Raw genomic sequence first — 12,362 nt, forward strand, 5'->3', positions numbered from 1 at the left:
GAATGAAGTTTGCATGGCTCTTAGGATAGTTTGCTAGAAATGCAAACTTAGGTATTTATAGACCAAGGATGTTTGGACACCAAGGAATTTCCAAAACCGAAAATATTCTCAATATATGCAATGAATAGCAAAATTCGGTTTTCCTAATTCCAATAAATGCTTGTCCAAAATTTCTGAAATCTCTCAATAAAAGATCTCCAATTAGTAAATGCACATTACTAATTTTTATTTTCTAGAGATATGCATTTAATTGCTAGTAATTAAAGCATATAAGACCAAAAACCTTAACTAAAAGATTCTCAATTTATTTCGGCACAGGATCTCCTTGAGTACTAAGGAATATCTTTGAGTACTAAGGAATATATTTGATAAGAGTTATTGTACGTGTTCAAAGTATGTTGACATCTTTTCACTGTAAAACTTTTTTCATATTTACATGGATTTACATTCTTGGAATCGGTTATACCACACTTCCAAAAAAGTTTAGAATTGTTTCACCTGTATTCCAAGATTACTATGTGAAAACAAAGAGAGAAAACTAATGCATCAATCAAGCACAAGTTGTCGATATCGGACTACATCCTTAACCAGTAATATAAGATTTAGCTACTTATAGCTATGGAGTTCATCACAAAAATATTAATTGAATAAAGAAGATGAAAAAAAGCAAACCCTAGTATTATATTTGGCTCTCTCTCTAATATCTTCAGGTAGAATACGTGATTCCCAAAGTTGTAGAAATCTTCTTTTTATATGCTCCTTGGGTCAAGTCTTCAAAAGTCCAATAGATAGAAGTCCTCCAAGCCCATATGTGAGAAGAGAAGAACCCATGTAGAAATTACACCAAAAATATATTGCTGAAGTCCCACAAGTTGGCTGGTAATTGCCCGGAGAAGTCGTCGGGAATAGTCTTCAGGTGACTGGAAAATGTGTCGTCGATCACTGTTCATCGGAGTCAAAGTAACGGTCAACCGTTATTGACGGTAGATTAACGGTCAAGGTGGAGTGAGTCAGTTAGGTCTAATCATATGAGCCAAGTCTAAGTCGGAGCTAACTCATCTGACTTGGTTCTAGGCCAAGGCCTTTGCACATCCTGACTTCTATTGCGCAATGATTGCGCTTCACCAGTGAAATCCGGCCATGATGGTTGTTCCCTGTAACCTACACACAGCACCACCAGCTCCAGTTTCCTGCAATATCGCACTTCACTCTTTCTTTAACTTCTGTAGCAGCTGCAAACCACCAATTCCTTGGATATAACACCACCATCGCAACACACCAAACCAATCCGTCAGTCCTGCCACTTCAGACTTGCAATACTTGTATCTTCTCAAGCTGCATTCACTAGATTGAACTCCATCTTCTTTCTTTCTGGTTCACAACAACATTAGCAGATTCAGTTACTTCCCCAATCTCTCAATATTCAGATCTCTTTCAAAACCTCCATTACTTCACGGCATATCATCCATCATCAGACAATCAATCTACCATTAACAGCTCTACTTCTTTCTTTCTTTTCTCATCATCTCTTCATCGATTTCTCTGTAATCTCTATCTCCAACTCTAAGACAGCAGCCAGTAACGCCTTTATTTTCTCTCTCGAGTTCAGGTGAGTGTAATGAAAAGAGAGAAAGACATATCTTGATTTTAAGGCTAGGTAATGAGTGAAATTTATATCAGCACCCATTAACTCGGATAAAGACTGGCACAGTGATCATTTTGCCTATCATTTTCAGAAAACCGACTGCCCATTAACTTTCTTGCACAACCTAGCCGGCTCCAACTATTAATCGCCTGTGAATTGTTCTTTTTTCCCTTTTCTCTCTAAATGAGTAATTTCTCCTTCTTTTGCTCCAAATGACTCCAAAGTACCTGATAAGCTCAAAAGTAATCATAAGATACATAATTCACAAGATAACTCGCAAGAAAGCATAAACAATAGATAATAATTAAGGTGTTTACAACACCTATCAAATTCCCCCACACTTAAACTTTGCTAGTCCTCGAGCAAATCAAACAAAACTAATTCTAATATATACAACTCCTTTTCGTTGAGGTTACGATTACACTTAGCATGTCTAACAAGCTTTTGAACCCCTAGGTGTCCCTAGTGGACGAGTTATAGTATCGTGAGGGTTTACTAGAGATATACCCACAAAACATACTTTCCAACTTACAAGTTATCCGAAATGATAACATCCAACGCGTTAAGAAGACATAAATATACTGCACACTAGTCATAAGAAGTTAGACATATATATGAACACGATCTCATCCTTAAAAGTTGAGAGAGAAATAACTATCCCTTATCGAAATAAATTTAGGTTCGAGAGTGATCGAAAGTCTCGACTCTGCCTCATAAGAAAGGGTTTTATGAAGTTGCTCTCAATAATAAATTTTTTTTATGGGTCACACATGTATCCAGGTAGGAATGAAGAGAGAGTCCTGCGAAACATTGAATAGTAGGAACGCAAAACCCTCTGAATTGTTTTGAAAACCCACATCTTTTATTAACTTTGAAAACCTTTTTTTTTCTGACGATCTCTAAGAAAGGAAATCAACCATTTAACGAAGGTGAGAATATGCTTACTTACCTCGTTATCTGTTTGACGTGCAGTTAGCACCACTCTCACATCATCCATAGAAATGTCTTCGGTCTTCAATCATTGTCTACATCTTCGTCTTCGGTCTTCAACTGTTGATGATAACTCTTGAAATTCGTAGAATCTTGACAATGTGATACTTTTCTTCTAATTCCTTGTTGCTTGAAACTTCATTATGGATGTTCCTTCTTCCATTGGCTTTGTTGAAAGAATACAAAACTAAAAACGAACTAAACAAACCAAAATATGATACGATGAATTTTTCTTGTCTCTTTTTTTTTTATTATATGAAAAGAGGCTACTAAAGGCTTTTATTAATGAAAAGAAAATATTACACAGTTTTGGTTGGGAGTCTAGCAACAAGTTGTGCTCCCACACCTTTTTGAATAGTAATACCTAACCTATAAAACAAGAAAAATAAAACAAATACAAAATGAAAACAACACAAAATAATAAAACTAGTAATGAACCTAACAAATTTTCTCTTGTCTTTTTTTTTAGACAAGAGAAAATAAAATACAAACTAATGAATAAAAATGAAATATTGAGGCCATGGTGTAAGTACTTTACCGCTTGATTCTTCATAACTTGTATTGTCTCGATATCATAAACTTTTTGAACCCTCATCTTGATAATCTTCGCTCTTGCTCTTGTATATTAGTCTTCAACTTATAAAAATTATGCTGCTTGTCTTGTTGCTTTACTTGAATCTGAAATATGCTCATTTATGTATCATTGCTTGCAAACCTTGAACATCTTCAACTTTACTTCGAAATTGTGATGCTCCTCTTGCTGATGATGATGGTGTTTCTATGGATATGTTGGTGTGGAGAGAGATGAAGTGGATGGTGCTAACTGCAAACAAGATTACAAGTGGTATATAAGTTAGCAATTCGATGTCACCATCATGATTGATAAAATAGCACTCAAGATATCAAAGTAGTGCTTCTATTGGTAGGAGGTTGGGTAGCTCACCATTCTACCCGGAATTAACGTACAGTGACACACACTCTAAAAGCACATATTTAGACACGTACAAAAAAGTGAAGGTCGGTGCCTCTCATGATGTAACATGGGTAGTATCCACTATAGGGGATCACAACTCTAATACTGAATTCTGTCTGCACCTCATTTGCCACTGGCATGGTTAAATCCAACTTTAACTCTCATACAAGCAAGAAACCCTATCAAGTTCTCTGGCATCTCTAAGTTCAGTCACTGTTGTGAGAATTTTGATGTAATCTTAGCGACATGTATACTATGTGACTCTAAACTAACTACAAGTTGGAGTTTTTCATGCACTAATTTACAGAAAAGTTGAAAAATTTACAATGCAAGCTTAACCACTCCCCCACACTTAAACTTTACATTGTCTTCAATATAAATTGAGTCATGCAAGTGGAGTCAAGGTGGGAAATCCTATATGAAATGTGACAAGAAATCAGAAAAAGTAAATACAAGACAAGAAAAAAACTAAAAACAAGACAAGAAAAGGCTAAAAACAAGACAAGAACAAATATAGAAGAAATAAAACAAGAAATACTCATCCCATGGGTTGCCTCCCATGTAACGCTTGGTTTAAAGTCGTCGTCCCGACTATCTCCTTGCTTTCTACGTCTTACCCGGCTTCCAACACATTATGGAAATATGATTGAATGTTACTTGGGTGTCTAATTGTCTCAAAGATGTTTAAGTGAACAACCTCTTCATCGAACTCCATAGTCAAGGTACCATTGTGGACATCAATATTCCTTCTAGCGGTACCCACAAATGGTCTACCCAACAGTAAAGGTGTAGACAAGGATGCATTTGCATCACTCATGTCCAGAACATAGAAATCCACTAGAAATATTAGTCCTTTTACCTGCACCAAAACATCCTCAGAAAATCCCTTTCGGGTAAATATTAGATCTATCGGCAAGTCGAATAACTATGCCGGTTTCCTTAAGAGGACCAAGGTTTACAGCATCATAAATTGAAGTAGGCATAACATTAATAGAATCTCCTAAATCTAGCATAGCTTTCGTAAACCTTGTTTTACCAATTGTTCATGGAATAGTAAAACTACCGGGATCCTTCAATTTAGGTGGGAGTTTCTTTCAAATATATGCCGAAGCGTTCTCCCCCACACTCATTACCTCATTACTGGTTAGCTTGTGCTTGTTAGTGCACAATTCCTTTACAAATTTTGCATAGAGAGAAGTTTTCTTAATTACTTCAATGAGTGGAATATTCACTTGGACCTTCTTAAAAACATCTCAAATATCCCTATCTTGTTCCACCTTCTTATTAGCTTCAGCGAACCTGCCAGGAAAAGGTAGAGGGGGAACATAAGTAGAAGCAAAAGGTTTAGGCTTAGATTTAGTTACCTGGGGAGTTTGGAGAAAATCAATATTCTTTTCATCTAAAACCGGTTCTTTTTGCATCTCCTTGTTGCCCGTATAGGTAATTTCAGGTTGCACAATGTGTACCACTTTTCTACGTAATAGCATTAACATCCTCTCTTGTAAGAGGTTGAGAATAGAGCTTCCCACCATCTTGTGCCTTGAACTGACTCAGCTCGCTAGCCAAAAATCCAACTTGTGTTTGTAATTCCTTAATCGCACTATCCGCACTTTGCATAAAGGATTTCAACAACTCTTCCATATTGGACCCCTGAGAGGTAGTTGTTGTTGTTGCGGTTGACCAACATGCATTTGAAACTCCTTAATTGCGTTATCAGTTTTCAGCTGATGTAATTCTGCTCGTTGTTGATTTTATTGTATCACAGAAATTAAAGACTCCATCAAAGTAGCCATCTTTTCAAATTCTGGATTATGCCCTTGTTGTGGTTGTTGCACTTGTTGTTGGAACTCACTCGGATGATTGTAAACAGAACTTGCACTTGCAATTTGCTCTTTACCATAACCAAAGTTGAGGTTGTCTCTCCATCCTTGATCGTAAGAGTTGGAGTAAGTATCAAACCGCTGATTTGAGAAAATAGCATTGACATGCTCTACGTTCTCATAAGCCGGGCGTGATGGTTTTACAACCACTGCTGCAATTTGTTGCATCATGGCCATCATATTGCTCATTTGTTGACGTAATTCAACAATCTCATCAACTTGATTAACTCCCTTGATAGGTGGTTCTGATCCACGACTTGAAAATTGTTGAGAATTTGTTGCCATACTCTCAATCAACTCTCTAGCTTATGTCACCGTCTTGTTCATAAGTGCACCACCACTTGCGGCGTCAATAAGATTCATATCACTTGCTTGGAGACCTTCATAGAAGTATTGGATAATCATTGCGTCACTAAATTGGTGATGAGGGAAGCTTGCTACCAATCTCTTGTATTGTTCCCAACATTCATACAACTGTTCCCCGATACTTTGTTTCATCCCACAAATCTCCTTGTGAATTTGAGTAGCCTTTGACGCAGAAAAATATCTCTCTAGCAAGAGTTTCTTCAATCCATTCCATGTTGTGATTCTACCAGGTGGTAAATAATATAACCAATCTTTAGCTGCATTGAGTAAAGAGAAAGGAAAAGCACGTAACATTCCTTCATCTGGATTAGCCCCATTAGGTATCATGTTTCTCATCAACCATTGAAATTCCATAAGATGCTTGTTCGGGTCTTCCCATGCAAATCCATGGAACTTTGGTATCTGACAGATCAACCCCGGCTTAATATCAAACGTAGAAGTTGCTTCAATACACCATTGTTGTTGGTCCAACTTCTGAGAAGCTAGCTCCTTGAGTGTACGATTTGTATCACCCATTGCTTCTTTCGGTTTGTATTTCCATAAGGTACCTGAAACACAATTCTCAATAGGAAATTAAAAACAAAATAAAAATAAGAACCCAAAACAAAATAACAACCATTGCCTCCCTGGCAGCAGCGCCAATAATTGATCTCTGTCGTATGCGTCAAAAATAATTCACTTTCCCACTCAACTAAATAAATGAATATAGTATGTGATAAGAAAGAGTTCGTTTCACGGGAGGCTTATGTTGTTATATAGTTCCAGTTTCTTAGTGTAACCAAGGGGGGATTTTGTTTATACCAAAGCAATAAAATAAAACAAAGAGAGAAAACTAATGCATTAATCAAGCACAAGTTGTCGATATCGGACTACATCCTTAACCAATAATAACTACTCATAGTTATGGAGTTCATCACAAAAATAATAATTGAATAAAGAAGATGAAACAAAGCACACCCTAGTATTATATCCGGCTCTCTCTCCAATAGCTCCAAGTAGAATACGTTGTTCCCAAAATTGAAGAAATCTTCTTTTTATATGCTCATTGGGTCAAGTCTTCAAAAGTCCAATAGGTAGAAGTCCTCCAAGCCCATATGTGAGAAGAGAAAAACCCATGTAGAAATTACACCCAAAAATATGTTGTTGAAGTGCCACAAGTTGGCCGGTAATTGGATGGGAATAGTCTTCAGGTGACTGGAAAATGTGTCGCCGATCGTTGTTCATCGGAGTCAAAGTAACGGTCAACCATTGTTGACGGTAGATTAATAGTCAAGGTAGAGTGAGTCAGTTAGGTATAATCAGATGAGTCAAGTCTGAGTCAGGGATAAATCATCTGACTTGGTTCTAGGCCAAGGCCTTTGCACAACCTGACTTGTGTTTCACAATGATTGCACTTCACCAGTGCAATCCGGCCATGATGGTTGTTCCCTGTAACATACACACAACACCTCCAGCTCCATTTTCCTGCAATATTTCACTCAATTCTTTCTTTGACTTCTGTAGCAGCTGCAAACCACCAAATCCTTGGCTATCATACCACCATCGCAACACACTAAACCAATCCGTCAGTCCTGCCACTTCAGACTTGCAATACTTGTATCTTCTCAAGCTGCATTCACTAGATTCAACTCCATCTACTTTCTTTCTGGTTCACAGCAACATTAGCAGATTCAGTTACTTCCTAAATCTCTCACTCTTCAGATCTCTTTCAAAACCTCCATTAATTCATGACATCTCATCCATAAGCAGACAATCAATCTACCATTAACAGCTCCACTTATTCCTTTCTTTTCTCATCATCTCTTCATCAATTTCTCTGTAATCTATATCTCCAACTCTAAGAAAGCAGCCAGCAACGCCTTTCTTTTCTCTCTCGATTTCAGGTGAAGTGTAACCAAAAGAGAGAAAGACATATCTTGATTTTAAGGCTAGGTAATGAGTGAAATTTATATCAGCACCCATTAACTCGGATAATGGCTGGCACAGTGATCATTTTGCCTGTCAGTTTTAGAGAACTGACTGCCCATTAACTTTCTTGCACAACCTAGCCAGCTCCAAGTATCACTCGCCTGTGAATTGATATTTTCGCCCTTTACGCTCTAAATGAGTAATTTCTCCTTCTTTTGCTCAAATGACTCCAAAGTACCCGATAATCTCAAAAGTAATCATAAGATACATAATTCACAAGATAACTCGCAAAGAAAGCATAAATAATAGATAATAATTAAGGTGTTTATAACACCTATCAATTGATCAAATACCAAATCACATACATAGGTTCAATCGGTTCTACCAATCACTAGGATCGGTAATACCTTAATATGGAAATACTTGTGATCGGTCACACAAGTTACCAGGACCGGTTACATCAGTTACCAGGATCGGCTACATCAGTTACCAGAACTGGTTACTATATTCTCATGGTATTGCTTCTGATCGGTTGCACCAGTTACCAGGATCGGTTACACCAATTACCAGGAACGGTTACCAATTACAAGGATCGATTACACAACACTCTGTGATTGGTCACACCAATTACAAATATCGATCATACCATTTCATGGTGCTTACTTAGGATCGGTTACACCAATTAATAAAAACTAGTCATACCAAATCATAAGTCAGGCATTATGATTAGTTATACCAAGATACTTAATAAAGTTATGATAGGTTCTACCATTTCACACATATTGGTAATCCAAAGATTTACAATGAATATTCATAACAATAAGCCTAACGATGTCCCTTTCGATTCATAAAACAGTTCATCAATGTACTTCCTTTAAACAGATGTAAAAAATTATTTCCTAGGATGTAATCTTCACCATAGTCCATTCACCTAATCATAACAGTATATACAAGATTATGTTGAATTCATATCTACGAAGTTCAAAAGATAAGCGTTATACTTCGTAGTATAATTCCCTAATACTATGATCATACAAATATGACCATGTCATATCACTAGAGTAGTATACAATATGTGCAGTATATACGACTTCGCAGTTACGTTTTCAATATAGCAAGACTTGAAAGATACGTTTAGGAATGAAACAGTTCAAGTCAATATTACTAACCTCAAGAGGAAGGATGATGTTGTCGTTTTAGTTCGCTTCTTCTTCACATTCTTCGGGTCTTTGGAGTAATATTTGTATGTCTCAACATTCCTACACTTTCTAGTCTAACCTAAACGAAGTTGACTCTAGTATATAATCAAGTGACTTTAGATGAGTTTTGACACACTAAAATATGACAACCAAACTTGACATACCAATGCTTGGTGACTTCAACCGAGATATGCTCTAACACATGTTTATAGTATGAAAAGTCGACATGGTCTATCATTAGGGACCATGACGACTCTTGTCCTATTTTTAGGATAAACGATAACCAAATTATGAATCGTGATGGTCGATTATTCTAGATCATAACGGCTCAATTAATATGAAATACGTAGTCAGCTTGAGTCATCATGGTAAAATCAATAACCATGACGGCTTAGAATAGTATCCTAACGACCCTTAAGTAGACCATGACGAATCTAGAGAAAGAAAAAAACAGTCATTATGTATCAAATTTTCTAAGAGTTTTCATGGTCTAATACAAAGTCGTCATGTTGTAACTGAAAATCATCATGGTTGACAATTTAAACTATGACGACTCTCCTACATTGTAACTGTAAATGTTGTTTTTGATTTTTGCGTATGTTCTATTGTATATAGGCTTAAATAATCAAGAAAGGAAAACAACACATGCCCCTCTTTCTTCAAAACCTCCTTGTCACAGAAAAGTCTTGGCGACGGGTATATATCTCAATAAAATTTTCGATCAGAAAAAAAATTTCAATAAGTTGTTAATCAAAAAATACTAACTTACCGTTTTTTTTACTTTTTTCCAGACAACAGTTGCTTGCAATTGATATAAGCTTCTCCATGACAAAGAATTTAACTATGATGAATGATATCATGTCTTGAAAAACTACTGCTCGGGTTTCAACCAAAATTAACTACATAAGTATGATCTATGTTACGTCTGTTCATTCAATGTAATGATATGAACTATGTTACTCCTTTTCCTTTTCAAAGAAATATTATTTCCAGATCCAAACTCAAACCATCCTAATAGAAGTCGTCATGGTCGATAAAAAATTCCATAACGACTTCAACACTTATTTTCTACTAGGTCGATAAATACAAATCATGTCCAAATTTTTCAGTCGGAGAATTTTCTTAAAGAGTTGTCATGGTATCCTGTAAGATCATGACGACTTTAGATTTTATATTTCTTCTGATATACTAGAGTCGTCGACCTGCACAATCAGGATCAGGACAACTCTACTAGCATTTATTGTTTATGTTGACTTTTACCAAAACGTGGGCCTCTCAATAACTTTTCTTTTTTGATCGTTGGGTCTTTAAGTTGTATAAAAAAACCATTCTCTTAATAAATAATTTGTCTCAAACCATAATTTTCAATTTTTAAATTGTTTCTCATTTCTTCCTCATCCATAAGAAAACAAAACATGTCTACTTGCTACACTACCGAAGAAGATGTTACAATCGTCCGAGCATAAGTGTCGATCACAAAACATGGCGAAGATTTAGACATTAACTTAGATCAAACCTATGATTCTTTCTGAAACTGTATGTTTATAGTTTTTGTGGCGTTAGACGGAAATCGTAATGGAAGATCATTCAAACTCATTAAGAAAAAGATTCGAGAAGCTCGTATATTTATATTTTTTGTGGCGTTAGACGGAAATCGTAACGGAAAATCATTCAAACTCATTAAGAAAAAAGATTCGAGAAGCTCTTCCAAAAATTTGAAGATTTTAAAGAGGAATTTTGCAACGTTAAAGAAGGCCATCCCACATTGTCCATTTGGATAATATTAAGTATATTGATAAGTTATCCATTTGTTTTTTCAGAAAACTCCGGCTCTTGCGCGATATAACGCTATCCACCGCAAAAAGTAAAATAAAATCAAGTATTAAGAATACCATCAAGTTCTGGAGGACCATTCTTGGATTTCAAACTAGATTAAGTATTTAAGTATAATGTTAATTATGGTCTATGTTTTTTCTTCGATTTAATGCTACGAAATATGTATGCCTATTCATTTTCAATGAAGAGAATGATTCAGAACCCTGAAACCTAGGGCTAGGTAAGAACCAGAATTGTTATATACACCATGAAGATTAATACAAGCCACCAGAATGGCAACCCTTATTTCCGATACATAAACAAGGTTGTTCCTTAACGCTCGCATGACTGCAGATAATGTTCGCTTGTGAAATGACTCTGCCCTTTTTGCTCTAAATGGTTGATTTCTTCTTCTTTTGCTCCGAATGACTCCAAAACATCTAATAAACTCAAAAGCCACATAAGATACATAATTTACATGAAAACTCGCAAAGAAAGTATAAACAATAGATAAATATCAAGGTGTTTATGACACCTATCAAATTCCCCCACACTTAGACTTTTCTAGTCCTCGAGCAAATCAAATTAAACAATTCTAAAATATACATACAAATCCGTGTCGTCGAGGCTACGGTCACACTTAGCATGTATAACAAGCCTTTAAACCCCTAGGTGTCCCTAGTGGACGAGTTATAGTCTCGTGAAGGTTTACAAGAGGTGTACCTACAAAACCTATACTTCCAAACCCCAGCCACCTGTGAAAATTTAAGAATGGCACTAAATATTTTTATTATTTGGCATACTATCGATGATTACAAGAGGAAGTACCCACTTTCAAATCCAATTCATAAATTAGTGATATAGCTTCATTCGGAAAATTGAACAAAACCACAATACTCGGAATCTAATCAACCACAATCACATGAAAAGATTAAGAAGATGGATATAGAAAGTAGATGGTGGCGGACTGTTGACTAAGGTGAACGGTGTTTCCCATATCTATCTGAAGGTCACTGCCAAAACAAACCTAAAAATCCTATTGGATTGAGCTACTGGTCTGAATTCTAATATCAACGCAGCTAGCATATACAAGGGAACCAGCGGTCGACAAACTTAATTCTAGATCAATTCACTGGCATATACAAGGGAACCAGTGATCGATTTTATTCAACACAATAATAATTTTTATTTTATTTTTTATTTTTTTATTTTTTTATTTTCTTTCAATATTTTTTCTCTTTTTTTTTTTGAATCGAACATGATTGAATCGTTTGGATCCAAGCGCATGATTCTTGTCAGCAGATTACATGGTAATTCTCATGGATCCTGCATTCCACGCTTGTTTAGGCGACGGAGACAGGGAGAACAAACATATATTGCTATCCAAGTGTCAATTTTTTTTTTATTTTTTTATATGTACACCATTTGGTCAAATTGGTCTGGTCTTTTTTTTTGTAGTAACTCAATTACTCTATTTCATCCTAGAAGTGATAACAATTCGATGCTTGTGCCCCACCAAATGACTTAGAGAAACAATAGATAAATATGGAAAAATAAAAATAGAACGTGATATGGTGATGACTCCG

The sequence above is a fragment of the Papaver somniferum genome, chromosome 9 (genome assembly GCF_003573695.1).
Source record: "Papaver somniferum cultivar HN1 chromosome 9, ASM357369v1, whole genome shotgun sequence".
In the NCBI taxonomy this organism is placed as follows: Eukaryota; Viridiplantae; Streptophyta; class Magnoliopsida; order Ranunculales; family Papaveraceae; genus Papaver; species Papaver somniferum.